This window comes from Salvelinus sp. IW2-2015, linkage group LG17 (assembly GCF_002910315.2).
Source record: "Salvelinus sp. IW2-2015 linkage group LG17, ASM291031v2, whole genome shotgun sequence".
Classification (NCBI taxonomy): Eukaryota; Metazoa; Chordata; class Actinopteri; order Salmoniformes; family Salmonidae; genus Salvelinus; species Salvelinus sp. IW2-2015.
In genome coordinates, this window is record NC_036857.1 from 9,441,247 (window position 1) to 9,462,675 (window position 21,429).

Genomic DNA, 21,429 nt, shown 5'->3' on the forward strand with positions numbered 1-21,429 from the left:
GCTGTCTCGTTGTTATCAGTGATCAGGCCTACCACTGTTGTGTCATCGGCAAATTTAATGATGGTGTTGGAGTCGTGCCTGGCCGTGCAGTCATGAGTGAAGAAGGAGTACAGGAGGGGGCTGAGCACCTGTCTCTTATACACATCTAGATGTGTATAAGAGACAGGTTGTTACCTACCCTTACCACCTGGGGGCGGCCCATCAGGAAGTCCAAGATCCAGTTGCAGAGGGAGGTGTTTAGTCCCAGGGTCCTTAGCTTATTGATGAGCATTGAGGGCACTGTGGTGTTGAACGCTGTAGTCAATGAATAGCATTCTCACATAAGTGTTCCTTTTGTCCAGGTGGGAAAGGGCAGTGTGGAGTGCAATAGAGACTGCATCATCTGTGGATCTGTTGGGGCGTTATTCAAATTGGAGTGAGTCTAGGGTTTCTTAGATGATGGTGTTGATGTGAGCCATGACTATCAATCTCTTCTTCAATTCTCTTCTTCCTCTTCCATTCCTACTCCGAAATCAACCTTTCCTTGTTCCTGTCCCAATATTGCTCTTCTTCCGGATTTGCTAGCGGCCCTGTGGCATGCCTATCAAAGCACTTAATGGCTACAGATGTGAGTGCCAAGCAATACTGTAGGTGCAGTCAAAAGCGGGCTTCCAGACCGGAACCCTGTCCCAGAATTGATGAACGGTCAGCTGACTGACTAGGGAGATGGAGTTAAGTCGGCATGCCACAGGGCCGCTAGCAAATCCGGAAGAAGAGCAATATTGGGACAGGAACAAGGAAAGGTTGATTTCGGAGTAGGAATGGAAGAGGAAGAAGAGAATTGAAGAAGAGATTGAATCTTAATTTGATGAAGATGGCGATTAAAAGTGGAGATGGCGTGTCGAAGAAGACTGGGATCAAGTACAAACAGAGTGAGATGTCCACCAGACCGAGCTCTGGAGGTGAAATGGAAGTGAATGAGGGAGATTTAAGTGAGGTGGAAGGTGTTGCGAGGAGCTCAGGGCACAAGCCTTGCATCGATGGACATGGAAGGTAACCCAAAGGTAACCTGAAGTGCACTTGTGATGTTTGTTTCCATGCCACGCAACTCAGTCAAGATCTGTTTCTTACCTTGCTCTTAGGAATAAGGCACCATTGAAAGGAGTGATTTCTCAGGTAGCTTTAAGTGTTTGTGACTCCCATCGTTTGGTTTGACACAGGCCAGGTGGGGAGTGTGGTGAAACAGAGGTGTCACAGTCTGTCCTTTTAAGTTCTGAATCAGTCTTTACCCGACAATGTCATGCTAGGATATATCAGTTATCCTGTTAGAGCTTTTGTGCCGAATCTACTGCAGTGTTTTTGGGACCACGTTTATTGTCATGTCACAGAAGTGTGTTTGGAGGGAGATTCCAAGATGTAGAAAGTGTGCAGTAGGGCATGGGAGAGAGGATTGTGTAGTTTCGGTGGGAAAAGTTGTGTGTGTCAACTGTAGGGGTGCCCATGTTGCTGGAGACTGGAAGTGTCCGGTGCGAGAGAGGCAGGTTGAGGTGGCAAACCAACATGTAACCGCAGAGCTGCGTTCACTGACAATGATTATCGTATGAATGCAGTGTGGCGGCCAAGGCAAAGTTATCCTTTTATATTGTTTCTCGTTACCTCCTGACTTAATAGTGCTAATTTAACCGTTATACCTTGATGTTAAGTGATTGTTTCCTCTGTTTGTTCCTAGACAAACCATCTTTCATCAGCTGTGACATTTCTCATCATTTGAAGCCTACAAAAGACCAACAAACCTGTTTCAATAAAAGGTCAAAAGACTACACTCTCCTTGTATTCTTGCAGACATACCTATTGTGTTACCTCCCACCCATTCTACCCAGACTTTAAGCTATTTTACAAATGTGTAGTGTGCCCGAACATCCCAAAAAAACCTTACCGAAGTCCAAAACTAACAAAAACGTCACAAAATGTCATCATGATATATGCACAAACTCTTCTGAACTGTTTTGCCTGGGAAGCATTTAAGAGTGTGTTTGATCTTCCTGAAGTATTTGCTCCAGTGGTGGCTGGTGGCACCTTAATTGGGGAGGATGGGCTCATAGTAATGGCTGGAACGTAATGAATGGAATGGTCTCCAGTCCATTCACTGCATTCCCTTCATTATCTTCCCTCTCCCGTCCTGCCACTACTCTCCGGCATCAACTCAAGCTTCATCCATAACCTCCAACTGGTTCAAAACTATGCAGCCCGACTCCTCACCGGTAGCACATCACTCCTGTCCTCCGTGAACTCCACTGGCTACCTGTCTTCCAACGCATTGATTACAAGATCCTCCTTCTGACCTACAAAGCTGGCCCCTACCTGTCAGACCTTCTTCTCCCCTACCAATCCACACACACTCCGTTCCACCACAGCAGGCCACCTTAAATCGGGTTCATATCCTAAACCCAATCTGCCCCTTATCCTAAACCAGGTTCGTATCCAAACCCTCCCCATACACTGACTAATCACACTCTTTCCCTTCATTCAGTCTGTTTTGGGTCCTTGAAAAGTGCTATGTTTTTTATTTACCTAGGCAAGTCAGTTAAGAACAAATTCTTATTTTCAATGACAGCGGGTTAACTGCCTGTTCAGGGGCAGAACAACAGATTTGTACCTTGTCAGCTCAGGGATTTGAACTTGCAACCTTTCGGTTACTAGTCCAACACTCTAACCACTAGGCTACCGTTCCGTCCCAATTAAGGTGCCACCAGCCACCACTGGAGCAAATACTTCAGGAAGATCAAACACAGACCTCTTAAAGGCCTCCGCATGCTTCCCAGCCGAAACAGTTAGTCTTATGTATTATTATTATCATGAGCCGTCCTCTCTTGCTCCCAGCTAATTTACTCAACTCGTCTAGTCGTAAGTGGTTGGGGCCAGCTATATTATGTTCCCATTTCAGTGTCAACTAACGCCATGGTTTAGATTGGCACTAACTAATATAAAATGGGTAATCCATAGGACATGCATGTCCTCTGCTGGTGGTGACTGGTGAGAAATAGAGACAGAGAGGCTGGTAGTTAGAGGAAGAATTGGGTTACTGAAAGTCGTTTAGACCTGCGGACCTCATGAACAACATTCACAATGAATGATTCACTACTCACTAACTAATGCTGTACAGTGATCCTCAGAAGTCTGGGGTCAAAGAGAAACAGACATGAGTACAATCTGTGTTTTGAAACCACACTATAATTGCTTGTATCAGTAGAACTCTATGTATCAGACTACCAGTAGTTGAATATCTTGAGATTGGCTACCCTAGGGATATGGTAACCCGTCCCAGTCACACCTGTACATAATAGCCCTGTTGTTATAACAAACATCCATAATTCACCTGATGATCAAACTGATTGAGCTCTCCCTCAATAGATGGCTCAGCTGCATAGTCAAATCCAATTTTATTTCACACTTGCTTCCTGAATAACAGGTGTAGACGAACAGGAAAATGCTTACTTACAGGTCCATTTCCAACCATGCTGAGTTAAAGATAAGATAAATAATAAAACATGTACATAAACAATTGTGACACGAGGAATAAATACACAGTGAATAACGAATAAAAAGAACGAGTGAAAATAACATGGCTATATATAGGGAGTAGAAAATTACAAAATATATTAAGTATGTGTCAGTTGTGGTGGTAATGATACATACTGTAGGTCGCTCGCTGCATGTTGTTGGTGGGCTAAAAGCTGAGCACTACTGCATCTTTAAGACAAAGCGTCATCATCGCATCACATCCACTACTTTACTTTGTAAATGACGTCAACTAACTCCCAGCCAGCATGCACGCTCCAGCTCTAATTATTTGTAATGGCGGGTATTTCTACATCATTTTTGTTGAAATTACTTTTTATTCTAAACTTAGATGGTAGGGGAAGGTCTGCTGTATATTTTATCCAAGAGATTTGAAGGCTATTTGAATTGAAGGCGTACATTTTTAGGAACCGGCGAAATTATCATAGTTATGCGGCTGCCGCTCTCCATTATTGTCAGAAATTGAAACTAAGGTAACTATCAATGGTTCTAATGTTTGCTGAAGGAAATGGTTACAGTAGTCATGTTAGTTCATTGTAACGATTATGTTACCCCGTGGTGATCACTCAGTGTCGGAAACTAGGATAATTGAGGATGGAAGAAATATACAATTATTGCACTGTAGGCTAGTTGGCTATAACCTCTAACATATTTTATTTTGTATTATTTTCTATTGATAATAGCAGTACCTGCAATCTATCTGGCTATCGGAAATTGCGATTTTTGCGCTGATCACGCTATCAGTGTTTTTGTTCAAATCAAGTTCAATTCACACCACAAGTGCCTCATCAAAGTTGAATATCCCCAGTGTTATTACCACTTGCCCGAAGCACCAGAATATACTTCACATTGGAAGCAACTGAAGGCCTGTTACAGATGGTAAGTGAATATCTGTAAAAAGAGATTATCGCTAGGAAACAGACAACTGTATTGCTTGGTCCCCGCAGGTATCGTCTTTCATATCTTACTCATAGGTCGTGTGGGACGCGTTACAACATGAACTGCTACACTGTGGCATATAGTCAAGTAAATCTGAAATCAGAAAGAATTTGTTTAATGGAAAGTAAAGTTCTTTATTAAAGCTATAGTTTTGGGTTGGATACAATCTAACACCCATGACCATGCATTGAAAATAACCTACTTGGGCTCATGCACACCATGAGCACCAGCCACATGCCCCCCATAAACTGTCATCCGCTAGAGCAGGGGTTCCGCAGGTGTTCCCAAACTTTTTCACTCAGGCCCCCCTTCCTACATTGGAGAACGTCCCCCCCCCCTGCGCACGCCACTTCTATTTTTATGGGCACAAGCACTGTACCACTCTTGTTGGGTGAGAGAATTTAGCAGGTTTAAAGCTTATTTCCTGCAATTCTACACATTTTGCCTATGTGGTGCAGAGAACATTTTGTGGGTTAAAGCTCATTTTCTTTCAATTCTATACATTTTGCCATGTCTAATGTTTATTCGTGTAATATTTGAGTGACTTAAAGCTGACGGTACAAGAGCTGACGGTACAAGTTTATAAATACTCAATCAACTTTATGCCTTTCATTTTAGAATCTGTGCCTCATCAATCATATACATTTCCTGTCAAAACAGATTTTATTCTTTCCTGTCATTAGATAACAGCTTCCAACATGTCCTTGGGCAAAATCTGATTTATTAGACCGATTTATGCTCACCAGGTTTTGCTGAAGAGGACAGAAAGCAACCAGATGAAAGCAAAATGCGTTTGTTTTGAATAAATATAAGTATTTATCTATAAACTTATATTGTCCCCAGAGCGTCTGAATACAGTACCTTTCGTACCTCCAGGTCTTCCACCAGACCAGAGGTGGCCAACATCGAGGCTGTAGAGGCTGACCTCAGCAGACAGTGTTCCCAGAGAGCTGTTCTCCAGGCCTGCTCCACACATTCCTCCAGACTCACCAGCATCATACTGGTTGAGGATGTCGGTGAGTAGAGCAGGGGTTTCTAACCAGGTGTAGTAGGACCCCTGGGGGTACTTGGCCTATCCACAGGGGATACTTGAAGACTCATGAAACCACAGGCTTACTGGTAAAATTCACATGGGGGGGGTAGGTACATCAAGGGTACTCTGTGCAGAGCAAAAGAAAAGTTGGGAACCACTGAAGTAGAGTACCTGCTTGAATGAAGAGAGAACATCTGCTTACTTGGTGTCAATGCAAATGTCTGTTTATTGTGGCTAAGCTTTTGGTCAAATAGCCTTTGTGTCCTTTTTGAAGCAGCATGATATGAGGCTAACATGAATGGGTACAGTGCTACTACTTGCTCATCAACTAGTTCATGATGGTTGAATTGAGATAAGAGCCTTATAGATTCTCTAAACTCTTATTGATAAGGACTTGTTATGCTTTGGTCCTTGGAAGTTGAGGTGATTTAGCCTAAAAGCTTCAGCAGACAATCTACTCAGTGTAGTGCACAAGTCAGCCCTATTAACTATATGTTGAAACATTTCCCTTGATTAGCTGAATCAGGATTGGTAGTGCTGGGTTAGAACAAAAAAGTACATCCCTGTGGGGCCCAGTAAAAGGAATGAAGAACACTGGTTTACAGCATTGTGTAATAGTGTAAATCGGCGGTTTACTCCAATGCTATAGACGGGTTGGGTGTTTAGTAACAAAACCGACATGTACACAACTATGGGGCAAAACAGATGGGGTTGGCTTAGATGGTAGACAACATGTGAATTATATTTAATCTCCAATGTTTATTGAGAACATTAATACATTTGCACAATGAGCACCTGTTGTCTCTCAAATACATTGTTACATAGAATTTTAGCCATGTCTAAAAAAAGTTAAATAATGGAATTTAGAACTATTAGGAAGAGCAATGTCGGAGTCCGGACTGTATGTATACATACACACACTTCATGTGTCGAACTCGTCGAACATCTCATTCCAAAATCATGGGCATTAATATGGAGTTGGTCCCTCCGTTGCATTAAATAACAGCCTCCGCTCTTCTGGGGAGGCTTTCCACTAGATATTGGAACATTGCTGCGGGGACTTGCTTCCATTCAGCCACAAGCATTACTGAGGTTGGGCACTGATGTTGGGCGATTAGGCCTGGCTCGCAGTCGGTGTTCCAATTCATCCCAAAGGGGTTGGATGGAGTTAAGGTCAGGGGCTCTGTGAAGGCCAGTCAAGTTCTTCCACACCTATCTCGACAAACCATTTCTGTATGGGCCTCGCTTTTTGCACGGGGGCATTGTCATGCTGAAACAGGAAAGAGCCTTCCCCAAACTCTTGCCACAAAGTTGGAAGCACACGATTGTCTAGAATGTCATTGTATGCTGTAGTGTTAAGATTTCCCTTCACTGGAACTAAGGGAACTAGCCCGAACCATGAAAAATAGCCTCAGACCATTATTCCTCTAACATCAAATGTTACAACTGGCACTATGCTTTTAGGCCGGTAGCGTTCTTCTGGCATCCTCCAAACACAGATTCTTCTGTCAGACTGCCAGATGGTTAAAAGGTGATTCATCACTCCAGAGAACGAGTTTCCACTGCTCTAGAGTCCAATGGCGGCAAGCTTTACACCACTCAAGCTGATTCTTGGCATTCCGGATGGTGATCTTAGGCTTGTGTGTGGCTGCTCGGCCATGGAAACTCATTTCATGAAGCTCCTGACAAACCGTTCTTGTGCTGACGTTGCTTTAAGAGGTAGTTTGGAACTTGGTAGTGAGTGTTGTAACAGAGGACAGACTATTTTTACGTGTTACGGGCTTCAGCACTTGGCGGGCCCATCCTGTAAGCTTGTGTGGCCTACCACTTTGCGGTTGAGCCGTTGTTGCTCCTAGACATTTTCACTTCACAATAACAGCACTTACAGTTGACCGGGGCAGCTCTAGCAAGGCAGAGATTTGACAAACTGACTTGTTGGAAAGGTGGTGTCCTATGACAGTACCATGTTGAGTCACTGAGCTCTTTAATAAGGTCATTCTACCGCCAATCTTTGTTTGTCTATGGAGATTGCATGGCTGTGTGCTCAATTTTATACACCTGTCAGCAACGAGTGTGGCTGAAATAGCCAAATCCACTAATTGGAAGGGTTGTTCACATACAGTCGTGGCCAAAAGTTGAGAATGACACAAATATTAATTTCCACAAAGTAGTGTCTTTAGATATTTTTGTCAGATGTTACTATGGAATACTGAAGTATAATTACAAGCATTTCATAAGTGTCAAAGGCTTTTATTGACAATTACATGAATTTGATGCAAAGAGTCAATATTTGCAGTGTTGACCCTTCTTTTTCAAGACCTCTGCAATCTGCCCTGGCATGCTGTCAATTAACTTCTGGGCCACATCCTGACTGATGGCAGGCCATTCTTGCATCCATCATTCCTTGGGCATCCATCATTCCTTCAATTCTGACAAGTTTCCCAGTCCCTGCCGATGGAAAAACATCCCCACAGCATGATGCTGCAACCACCATGCTTCACTGTGGGTATGGTGTTCTTGGGGTGATGAGAGGTGTTGGGTTTGCGCCAGTCATAGCGTTTTCTTTGATGGCGAAAAAGCTCAATTTTAGTCTCATCTGACCAGAGTACCTTCTTCCATATGTTTGGGGAGTCTCCCACATGCCTTTTGGTGAACACCAAACGTGTTTGCTTATTCTTAAGCAATGTATTTTTTCTGTCCACTCTTCTGTAAAGCCCAGCTCTGTGGATTGTAAGGCTTAAAGTGGTCCTATGGACAGATACTCCAATCTTCCCTGTGGAGCTTTGCAGCTTCTTCAGGGTTATCTTTGGTGTCTTTGTTGCCTCTCTGATTAATGCCCTCCTTGCCTGGTCTGTGAGTTTTGGTGGGCGGCCCTCTCTTGGCAGGTTTGTTGTGGTGCCATATTTACATTAAGTTGACTGTGCCTTTAAACAGCTTGGAAAATTCCATAAAATTATGTCATGGCTTTAGAAGCTTCTGATAGGCTAATTTAGAACATCTGAGTCAATTGGAGGTGTACCTGTGGATGTATTTCAAGGCCTACCTTCAAACTCAGTGCCTCTTTGCTTGACATCATGGGAAATCAAAAGGAAAATCAAAAGAAATCAGCCAAGACCTCTAAAAAAGAATTGTAGACCTCCACAAGTCTGGTTCATCCTTGGGAGCAATTTCCAAACGCCTGAAGGTACCACGTTCATCTGTACAGACAATAGTACGCAAGTATAAACACCATGGGACCACGCAGCCGTCATGCCGCTCAGGAAGGAGACGCGTTCTGTCTCCTAGAGATGAACGTACTTTGGTGTGAAAAGTGCAAATCAATACCAGAACATTCGCAAAGGACCTTGTGAAGATGCTGGAGGAAACAGGTACAAAAGTATCTATATCCACAGTAAAACGAGTCCTATATCGACATAACCTGAAAGGCCGCTCAGCAAGGAAGAAGCCACTGCTCCAAAACTGGCATAAAAAAGCCAGACTACGGTTTGCAATTGCAAATGGGGACAAAGATCATACTTTTTGGAGAAATGTCTTCTAGTCTGATTAAACAAAAATAGAACTGTTTGGCCATAACGTTATGTTTGGAGGAAAAAGGGGGAGGCTTGCATGCCAAAGAACACCATCCCAACCGTGAAGCATGGGGGTGGCAGCATCATGTTGTGGGGGTGCTTTGCTGCAGGAGGGACTGGTGCATTTCACAAAATAGATGGCATCATGAGGATGGAAAATTATATGGATATATTGAAGCAACATCTCAAAACATCAGTCAGGAAGTTAAAGCTTGGTAGAAAATGGGTCTTCCAAATGGACAATGGCCCCAAGCATACATCCAAAGTTGTTGCAAAATGGCTTAAGGACAACGAAGGTATTGGAATGGCCATCACAAAGCCCTGACCTCAATCCTCTAGAATATTTGTGGGCAGAACTGAAAAAGTGTGTGCGAGCAAGGAGGCCTACAAACCTGACTCAGTTACACCAGCTCTGTCAGGGGAAATGGGCCAAAATTCACCAAACTTACTGTGGGAAGCTTGTGGAAGGCTACCCAAAACGTTTGACCCAAGTTAAACAATATAAAGGCAATGCTACTGCATACTAATTGAGTGTATGTAAACTTCTGACCCACTGGGATGTGATGAAAGAAATTAAAGCTGAAATAAATCATTCTCTCTACTATTATTCTGACAATTCACATTCTTAAAATAAAGTGGTGATCCTAACTGACCTAAAACAGGGACCCTTTACTCGGATTAAATGTCAGGAGTTGAGTTTAAATGTATTTGGCTAAGGTGTATGTAAACTTCTGACTTAGGCTGCTGCCCTATGTACAGTTGAAGCAGCATGCGTAACCGGATGGTAGCCGGCTAGTGACTGGGTGGAGGCCGGGCTAGTGATGGCTGTTTAACAGTCTGATGGCCTGTTTTTCAGTCTCTCGCTCCCAGCTGTGATGTACCTGCACTGACCTCTCCTTCTGGATGATAGCGGGTGAACAGGCCGTGGCTGAGGTCCTTGATCTTTTTGGCCTTGTGACACCGGGTGTCCTGATGGGCAGGCAGTGTGCTCCCTGTGATGCGTTGGGCTGACCGCACCCCCCTCTGGAGAGCCCTACGGTTGTGGGCGGTGCAGTTGCCGTACCAGGCGGTGATACAGCCCGACAGGATGCTCTCAATTGTGCATCTGTAAAAGTTTGAGGGTCTTATTGGCCAAGCCAAATTTCTACAGCATCCACTGTGTGGGTAGACCATTTCAGATTGTCAGTAACGCTGAGGAACTTGGAAGCTTTTCACCTTCTCCACTGCAGCCCTGTGGATGGGGGCGTGCTCCCTCTGCTGTCTCCTTAAGTCCACTATCAGCTCCTTTTGTTTTGTTGATGTTGAGGGAGGTTATTTTCCTGGCACAACCCTACCAGGGCCCTCACCTCTTCCCTGTAGGCTGTCTCGTCATTGTTAGTAATCAGGCCTACCACTGTTGTGTGGTCTGAGAACTTGATGATTTGAGTTGGAGGCATGCGTGGCCACGTAGTCATGGGTAAACGGGGAGTACGGGAGGGGGCTGAGCACGCACCCTTGTGTGGCCCCTGTGTTGAGGATCAGCATAGTGGAGATGTTGTTTCATACCTTGACCAGCTGGGGACAGCATGTCAGGAAGTCCAGGACCCAGTTGCATAGGTGACGATGAGCTTGGAGGGTACTATGATGTTATAGTCTGAGCTGTAGTCAATGAATGGCATTCTTATGCTGGTATTCCTCTTGTCCACATGGGATAGGGCAGTGCGATTGATTGCATCATCCATGGATCTATTGGGGCGGTATGCAAATTGCAGTGGGTCTAGGGTGTCGGGTAAGCTGGAGGTGATATGATCCTTAGCTAGCCTCTTGAAGCATTTCATGATGACTAATGAATGCTAGGATAGGGATAGATTGATTATGTCCATTAACACGCCATGTAGCTGGTCTGCGCATGCTTCGAGAACCCGGCTAGGGATGCTGTCTGGGCCGGCAGCCTTGCGAGGGTTAACACGCTTAACTGTCTTACATCGGACACAGAGAACGAGAGCGTTGGCACTGTGTTATCCTCAAAGCAGGTAATGAAGATGTTTAGCTTGTCCGGGATCAAAACGTCGGTGTCTGTGACATGGCTGGTTTTCCCTTTGTAATCCATGATTGCCTGGAGTCCCTGCCACATACAGTACATCTTGTCTGAGCCGTTGAATTGCGACTCCACTTTGTCTCTGTACTGACGTTTTGAATGTTTGATTGCCTTTATGGAGGGCATAATTGGATTGTTTGTATCCCAGTCACCTTGCCGTGTTTGAATGCGGTGGTTCGCACTTTCAGTTTTGCACGAATGCTGCCATCTATCCACGGTTTTTGATTTGGATAGGTTTAATATTCACAGTGGGAACAACATCCCCTATACACTTCCTGATGAACTCAGTCACCGTGTCAGTGTATACGTCAATGTTATGCTCAGAGGCAACCCGGAACATATCCCAGTCCGCATGATCAAAACAGTCTTGAAGCATGGATTCCAATTGGTCAGGCCAGCGTTGAATAGACCTTAGCAGGGGTACTCCCTGTTTTTAAAGTTCTGCCTATAGGAAGGGAGAAGGAAAATGGATTCTTGGTCTGATTTGCCGAACGGAGGGTGGGGGTTGGGCCTTGTAGTCATTCTGGAAGGGAGAGTAACATCGGTTTAGAGTTTTCGAAGCGTGAGTACCACAGGCGATGTGTTCATAGGACTTCGGTAGCGTTTTCCTCAGATTTGCTTTATTAAAGTCCCCAGCTATAATAAATGTTGCCTCCGGATATGCGGTTTCCAGTTTGTACAAGGTCCAGTGTAGTTCCTTGACAGCTGTCGTGGTATCAGCTTGATGGGGAATATACACGGACATGGCGATTACCGAAGACAAAATTCTCAACCATGGTAATGCGGTCGGCATTTGATTGAGGTATTCTAGGTCGGTTAAATAAAAGGACTTAAGTTACTGTAAGTTACAACAATCACACCATGAGTAGTTAATCATGAAACATACACCTCCGCCTATCTGCACGATGTAATGAGAACCAAGCTGGCTGTATGGACAGGTACAGTATATCTGGAGAGAGCCATGGTTCCGTGAAACAGTGTTACAATCCCTGATGTCTCTCTGGAAGGAGATTCTCGCCCTGGGCTCGTCTACTTTATTGTCCAGGGACTGAATACTAGAGAGTAATATACTTGGAAGCGGTGGATGGTGTGCACGTTTTCTGAGTCTAACTAAAAGTCCACCACGAATACTTCTTCTCCGCTGGCGGCGTCTTGGAGCAGCCTCTAGGATAAGTTCAATTGCTTTGAAAGGTGCGAATTAAGGATCCAATTCAGGAAAGTCATATTCCTGGTAAAAATACTGGTGAGTTAACGCCTCTCTGATATCCAAAAGTTCTTTCCGGCTGTGTGTAATATTGCAAAGAACATTCTAGACTTATAACGTGAGAAATAACATTTTAAAAAATACTGCAAAGTTGCTTAGGAGCATCTTCACCTCAAAACAAGACATGGTATCAAGAACAAGATAAAACTAGCTGAAATGAGCCACCTACAAGCCCCCACATGGAAGCTTCTTGTCATTGTTGCTAGCTCTCTGGCCATCCAGAATTACAACAACACCCAGACTTCTGCCACGTTGTACAGTCCGATACTGAATGTAGCACATGACTCATCACGGCATGACCTATCAAAACTCAGCTGAGTTAGCCTCAACTGATTCCTGACTTTTTTTGAATATACACTTCTGGTTCTGTAGATGTCTCAAGTGTTAATACAGTACTTGTGTATGTGACTCGTTTCCCCTCTCCTCAGTAATGGGACAGGTGCTGCGCTGTCATGCCATCGTGGACATAATCAGTGAGATCCAGATAGTGTCCACCACCAGAGAGCTGCACCTGGAGGACTCACCATTGGAACTGAAGATCCACACACTGGACTCTGAAGGTGAGTGTTCAAGGATACACTCTTATGTTTGTTGGTTCTCTTTTGGTCAACAAAGACCTTTTACATCGGCATGTGCTGTCATAATAACACCTACCTATGTAGTAACACTGTAATTACTCATAACATTGAATCAACATGGTATCATAAAGTCCTGATTCCACTTGTGTATTTTTTTGACAATATAATTACTCAATTGCTATGTATCAACATGTTAATACAATGTTAATAGAGTAATTGCAGAGATTCCTACAGAGATATAAGAAGAACTGAAAAGTGCTACCCGCTTTAGTATAATGCGTAGAGAGATCCACATTGTTGTGTGCACTAGGAGGGTTTAACGACTTTTCCAGTAGTGATGATTGAGATGTCGTGAGGCCGGCCTTCCATGTCGTGATGCAGCAGTTAATGTCTCTGTTTGTTCTGTCTCACTGGTTTCATTATGGCCAGGCACAGACACTCTTTTACATGAGCTGGCGCCACAACCTGATTCTCTTTGATGACAGCCCAAAGGCGCATTGCATTTTGGTGTTTGTTTTGGCCTTGATGTGTACTACTCTCAGATCTGTCAAATGGAATAGCTAAAATATCGTGTTGAGAGGATTGCTGGTTTTGTTTGGGCTTACGTGACTGCAACCTTTAGGGACTTGTCAAACTAGTGTGCTCTATTTTCAGTCTTGTCCACAGTGATTTATCCTTTATATGCGTAAACAACAACAGTAATTGTGTGATGTTGGGGATGCAGGGTTGTGTTCCAAACAACGGCACAGCTAGGAGAGCTCATGAAAGCTGTTGAAGACTCTTCTTGGAGCCATAAGTGCATTTAAAGGGCTTTACGGCACACTTTGTCATTTATTTTATCTTATGTTGCACCTACCCCACATTTTCCAGGATTTTTATTATCACCAAATGCTGCAAAAAGTACAGTAAATGTAAAATGCACATGAATTCAACAGTATAATGTTTGGATTCCGTCTTGTCAGGTGAACTGTTGTCCTCACCTTTTGGTCTAATAACTTCCCCATAATATCCAAACTGTTTCCTTTCAATGCCTACCATTGTTGTGCATATGCTTTTCATATTTCTTCTGTAAGAAACATTTCAATTTAGCCCTATCCATATAGGCCAATTCTTACGAGTGTAAATGGTTAAGTCCTTTGAACACTTCACATCAAATTCACAAGACAATGTTTTGCATGTCACATGTAATATATATTTTTAGTTGAAAATTAAATTGGGTCATCTACATTTTTATGTACTTTAAATCAAATCCCAAGCATTGGACGCATGTGTTAAGCCATGTCTCTAACCCCAAAATTGTTGATTGTGCAGGAAACACCTTCAGTACTCTGGCGAGCTTGGTGTTTGATTGGACCATAGTGAAAGATGCAGACAGGGATAGATTCCCTTACTCCTGCAACTCATTACGGTGAGTTCCTCCACATTGCTGTGCACTCAAGCCTGGAGAAAGGAGCCTGCCTGTAGGAGTGAACGTTAAAGTAGATAGTCAACAATGTAATTCTAACAAGAATTGGTTTAAGGATGGCAGTTCAATACAAATACAATCTAACCTGTGATTTATCAGGTTATTTAAATACATCTTTATATGATTTGCCTTGTGCCAGAATAGTATATGATAGACCTCAGATTATCTTATCACAAGTTCAACATATTACTTAGGTTAATTGTAAGATGTCAGTTTGTCACTGTCAATAATAGGCTTGTTATGCATTTTCCTTCCCTCAAGGGTTCTTAAATTCTCTGAGTCTACTTACAGGGAGATCTCATCTTGGTGTCAGGACTGAAAACGGGCCACGCTAAGCTCAAGGCGAAAATACAAGAATCTCTGTATAAGGCATTCCGTTTAATAATTTCCTGAATTTCTTACCTTGTTTTTGAAGTAGTCTGTGGAGATGGATTATCATACTCTATAGTTAAGAATCAAATACTGGCTCAAGGACCGCAATCAGATGTATTTTTAGGAGCGAGAGACAGGAACATTAGAGGAGTAGAAGAACTTTAGCTCCTTTTAAAATAGTTTCCTTCGATCATCTCAGCTCGTGGCTGGCAGACAGCAGCCCTCCAGGGGTATAGACGGCTATAAATAACAGGCTGACCTGCGTTACTGTGTTGTCACAGCTAGTAGAGTTAGTCTAGCCATCTGGACCGTTTTTTTTTTTTTTTTTTTTTGGGGGGGGGGTTTGGATCAGCTTAATCTTGCGGAAAGAATGTTGCTTCCAATGTAATTGTCTGCATCATTTCCAATCCCCCATATTTTTTGGGTAAATATATATATCCATACACGCATGCATACATATACACATATATACATACACATACCTATATAGACATACTTTTTTAAAGAATATACCTTTTTATTATTCCCCGCACCCTACCACCGATCCCCCAATTGGAGTAAACTAAAAACACTTCTGCTTTTACCCTTCAATTATACATCTTATACCCATCTTACAGACACAGTCCACTTTACAATAGTTCTTCTCTTATTTTGTTCTTAGTCCTTCCTCTATTTCTGTTGTCCATCCAATTTTTATTTCCACTTGTAACTGTGCTATTTCACAAAAAGCTCCGCACCTATACACATTTCACAGATCCCGTATGCCCTACATTGTTATCTTGTTATTAGTCCCACCCTTCAGTTCCACTCAACCCCTCCCATCTATCTTCCAACATCATCCATTTCGGATTTTTATTTGCCATATATTTTTCAACTGTGCTGTGATGCTTCACAAAAGACTTGAACCTTCCTATTCTCATAGCTTCTATAGATTGTAAATTAAAAATAAACATTTTTGCTAAAAATAATATTATATTATTGATTGATTGACTATGGCTTTTCAAATCCCCCAGTATTGCTATCTGTAGCGTTAGTTTTAGGCAAATGTTGCAATTCTTCAGCCATTCCTGGACCTGTGACCAAAAACGAGCTACATATGGACAATACCAAAATAAATGATCTATGACTCTGCCTCCTCACAACAGAATCTGCAGAGCTGGAAGATTGTATACCCCATATATATAACATTCTATTAGTTGCAGAATTTTGTACAGTAATTTAAATTGAAAAATTCGAAGTTTTGAATCCCGGCGTTGTTTTGGCGTATCAATTCATAAACCATGTGCCATGGAATGGGTACATCGAAAATCTCTTCCCAACTATTTTGCAATTTATATGGCACAGCTGTCAGTTTTTTGGTCCTTAAATGAAATTGGTATATGTTTTTATTTATCACACTTTTTCTTTAACCATTTATGTTCTTTAATACAGGGCCGACATACAAGTTCCTTACTTTTTTCCCCTTCTACTTGCCTCTTCCATTTTTGTGTAATGCTGCAATTAATTGGTTGTAATTTTGGGTAGAGCAGACATTTCCATATGTCTGTGTTAGCTGCATGTGTGACATAACTCCACCAGTCCTATTTATGACATCATTCACAAAAATTATACCTTTTTTAAACATTTCTTCAATAAATACATTTTTTTTAATCAATTACTTATTTGAATTTAACCACAATATTTGTTGTACTATTTGTTCCGTCCTTTCAGGTGGATTAAACTGAAATTGCAACCAACTTTCTAAGGCTTGTTTAAAAAATAAGGATATTTTGGAGATTATTTCCTTTTCAAACAACCGAAAGTGAGCATGTGTAATCTGAATAAAGGGGAAAAGGCCCTTCTTGAATATAGGATGAGACATTCGTACCAAATTTACTAGAGAACCAGTTGGATTTAAGTATAACTTTTGTATGACTGATGCCTTTAGTGAGAGGTCTAATGCTTTAATATTTAATAATTTCTGCCCTCCGAATTCATATTCGTTATATAAATAGGCCCTTTTAATTTTATCTGGCTTGCCGTTCCAAATAAAATGGAATATTTTTTGTTCATATAATTTAAAAAGCAGGTCACTAGGTGTAGGAAACACATAAGCAAATAGGTTAAACTGTGATATGACTAAAGAGTTAATCAGGGTGATTTTTTCCACAAATAGACAGGTATTTTCCTTTCCATGGTAGCAAGATCTTTATCTATTTTTTGCTAACTTTCTATAAAATTTATTGGAGTGAGATCATTTCTTTCTTTTGGGATTTTATACACGAGTATGTCCACATCTCCGTCAGACATTTAATTGGTAAACTACATGGCAATATAAAATGTGTATTTTTTAGTGATCCAATACGTAATATGGTACATTTATCATATATTTGGTTTTAATCCAGAGAGGATAGCAAAGGTATCTAGATCCTCTATGAGGCCCTGGAGAGCTCTAGTTGTGGTTTTAAAAGAAAACATGAATCATCAGCATACAATGACACCTTAGTTTTTAAGCCACGGATTTCTAATCCCTTAATATTAATGTTTGATCTAATTTTAACAGCTAACATTTACGATGGCAATTAATAAATAGATATGCCGATAGTGGACAACCTTGTTTTACTCCTCTAGATAGTTTAAAACTTTCTGAGATGTAGCCATTATTTACTATTTTACACCTAGGGTTACTATACATAATTTTACCCATTTTATAAGAGATTCCCCAAAATTGAAATATTCTAGGCCATTTATATATAAACTCCAGTCGTACTTTATCAAAAGCCTTTTTCAAAATCAGCTATGAAAACCAGGCCTGGTGTCCCCGATATTTCATAGTGTTCTATTGTTTCCAGTACTTGCCTTATATTATCTCCAATGTATTCGTCCATGTAAGAAACCTGTCTGATTAGGATGAATAATATCTGACAAAACTTTTTTTATTCTATGCGCCAAGCATTTTGCTAGGATTTTTTGCATCACAACACTGAAGTGTAAGAGGTCTCCAATTTTTAATTGGACTGGATCTTATATATATACCACTTGGGTCCTGTTTCAGTAATAACGATATCAGACCTCTTGTTGCATGTCTGATAATCTACCATTTTATATGGAGTGGTTAAAACAAGCTAATAATGGTCCTTTGAGTATATCAAAAAAAGTTTTGTATACTTCCACTGGTATGCCATCCACCCTGGAGTTTTCCCATCTTAAAGGCCCCAATTGCATCAAGCAGTTCCTCCTCTGTAATTTGGCCTTCACATGAGTCTTTCTGTACAGATGTTAATTTTAACATTATTAATGAGGAAAAAAATCCATACAATTTAGTTTAGTTAGTGGAGATGGAGGGCCTGAAACGAAAACATATTCTTTAAAGTACTTTACTTCTCTTTCAAATATAATCTTTTGGGTGAATCATGCGTGACTCCATCATTTGTAACAAGTTTTACTACTTTTTTTTTGGTAGCATTTCTATATATTGAAGATTGAAAAAGAATTTGTGCATTTTTCCCCATAATTCCATCCAGTTCGCTTTATTTTTTATATATATTACACTGGATCTTTCTTGAATAAGTTCCTCCATTTCTTTTTTGTTTTCCTCTAACTTATTTCTGTGCCTCTGTGGTACGTTTTTATTGCTATCTAACTGTACTGTTAGTCCTTCAATTTCCTTTTGTTAATATGGACTCTTTTGATCGAAATTGCTTTTGGTTTTATAGATGAGTACTGAATTGCATGGCCTCTAAAGGCACACTTAAAAGTGTCCCATACATAAGGGGATCTGCTGTACCTATGTTATGTCTGAAAAAGTCAGTTATAAAGTCTTCTGTCTAGTTCTAAACAATTATCATCTAGTAGACTTTGATTAAATTTCCAATATCCTCGCCCACGTGGAAATTCTGTAAGAGAAATATATATGCAATTATGTGATGATCCGACCGCATTCTATCCCCTAATCAACACTTTTTTAACTTTTGGTGGCCAGAGAGAATGGTATAAAGAAGTAGTCAAGACGACTAGCTTGATTCAGTCCTCGCCATGTATACTCACTAAATCAGCGGTATTTAGTCTCCATATATCCACTAATTTCCAATATATCCATGACATTCATTGATTTCCTTAAGTGCCTGAGGGTGATAGTTTGTAGTGTGAATTCCTTTCCGGTCTATAGAGGTATTTAAGACCGTATTAAAATCTCCCACTATAATAATAGAGTCTAGTGTTGCTTGTAGAGTTGATAAATTCTTATATATATTTTCAAAGAAGCTTGGATCATCATTATTCGGACCGTATAGGTTTAACCAGCCATATTTGTTTATTGTCAATACATTTTAAAATAATCCATCTACCTTGAGGATCTGTTTGGGACAATTTGGCAACATTTGGATCAAAATTATTGTTAATTAGAACCGTCACCCCTTTTGAATTTCTTTGCCCATGGGAGAAAATTATTTTGCCCCCCCCAGTTCTTTTTCCACAAAACTTCATCTAAAACTGTTGAATGGGTTTCCTGTAAACAATAGATATTATAATCCTTCTCTTTTTAGCCAGGTAAATACTGATCGTTCTTTTCTTATTATCTGCTAAGCCATTACAATTGTAACTGGCTATACTTATTCACCACTTACCATAATGAGAACACCTTTCAGTCTTTTAATCAGAATATATTTTTGTAAACGTACTATTAAAAAGTAACATAAGGATTGAGTGTCTATATAGTTGTACCATGATATTTTTGCAATTTCTACTAAGTAAACCTCCAATTGGTCCTACTATTCCACCCGCTAAAAGTCCTCCTCAACCCGAGTTGGGTTGTCATCCCAATGCCCGGCAGACCACCCTCGACCCCTGTATCCCATAGCCCTGAACCGACTGGGATCCATCCTTTGAAAAGAGCATACAGTGCCATTTACACGGATTGTAGTAGATCAATTCCATATGCATTTCCATTGCCACTCACCTGTTTTTTGTATTATATATAGCTGTGGATCATCCTCTATTGTCCCTAACATCTTTACTTCTTCCTTCGCAACAGTTGTGGGATACACACATACACTCACACACATCACTCAGCCCTTACCCCCACACAACCATAAGCTCACTTTCTCAACAATTGCACCATCCAGAGCCCAACTCAAGATGGGTCATGATTTACAAATGTTACTGCAGTTGCAGCTGCATGAGAAGGCCTGCAAGACCGGCGCAAAATAATGAGCAAAAATTGAGAATTTATTTACCATTGTCACATCCTAGATAATGGTGGTCAAATGTACACCTTAGTCCTGAAACACCACAATACGGCCACCCGTCATGACCATGTCCCACCGCATCTCCATGCAGTCCGACGCTTTGATTTTGTGCCGCCAGGGCCACAATAATATACCCCCTCTCTGAATGTCCGATGTGACCCCCTCCCATGGGTTACTGCAGCTAGTGTTGCCAGCACTGCCACTGCCTGGGTGGGGGCACCCCACCGGAATCCCCACCGGCTAGGTACAAGGTCGTCAAGGTTCTCATTAGCAGCTTTGAGAATTTCCTTGTATATTATGCTCTCCCTTTAGGGGGCTTTGGCTTTGCAGGACCAACCCTGCCAAGCAGGCTCAGATCTTGAGGGGGCAGTGCTGCTCTTGGTCTCTGACCTCATTTTAGCTGCTACAGACCGCTTACAGCGAGCACATAAAACAGTTAGGACTTCTCCTTAGTATCTGGGTCATTCAGGTGGGTGTCTAGGGTATAGGGCCATGGACCGCTACCATTAAAATAGGATAATAAATAATTAGATATTAATTAATTAAAATTTTAAAATAAATGTAGTTCTCCATGATAGGACAATAAATAAATAAGACGTATAATTCATTATAAAAGGTATATCCATCATCTGAACAACCTTGAAATCCCTCTCATACCCGGCTCACAGCAATACATTGGCTCTGGGATATGCAACCATTTCATTACTCACTCACTCAACTTTCCAAACATAAACAAATAAAATAAAAAATAAACACAAACCATACCATCCACACATACTGTGCCTTCTGTTTACTTAGTTTTATCTTCACTATGTAAAAATAGAGCTTGTGTGTTCAATTAGTTATTTGTGAAGATTTATAGAAAAGCTATATATTTTTGTTATATTGTTACAATCAGTAACCGGGCTTGAATTGTGTTTATTTTCCTCGTCTATGAGAACTTTGTAAATTTTAAAATAACCATGGAGTAGTCTTTGTGTCTCTGAACAACTGGTTTCAATATATGAGTTATATCAACGACGAGAGCTACTCGTCCTTTTCAACTTTTTGCGTCTATTGAAAATTGGATACGAGAAACTTTGCGCCGTTCTGCAATTTCCTTCGGAAACTGATCATTCATGCCAATTTTGGTCCAGCAAGTCTTTTATCCCAGGCTTTTAACCAATTATTTTATCTTTAAATGAAGCAAATTTGGCAACAATTGGGCGTTAGTACCTCTGCCCTCTCTGTCCGAAGCGGTGAACACGTTCAAGTTGGATTTTGTCGACAACTCGCGCGGAATCTGAAGCGCTGTAAAGGAGGAACTCTCTAACTACAGATTCAGGAACTTTCCTTCTTTTTCTTGGATA

General features: G+C 41.3%; 1 pseudogene; it reads left to right on the top strand.

The window, feature by feature from the left end:
- The first annotated feature begins 853 nt into the window (after positions 1-853).
- LOC111976868 (nuclear pore membrane glycoprotein 210-like) overlaps positions 854-21,429 on the top strand; it is a 56,890-nt pseudogene continuing 36,314 nt past the window's right edge.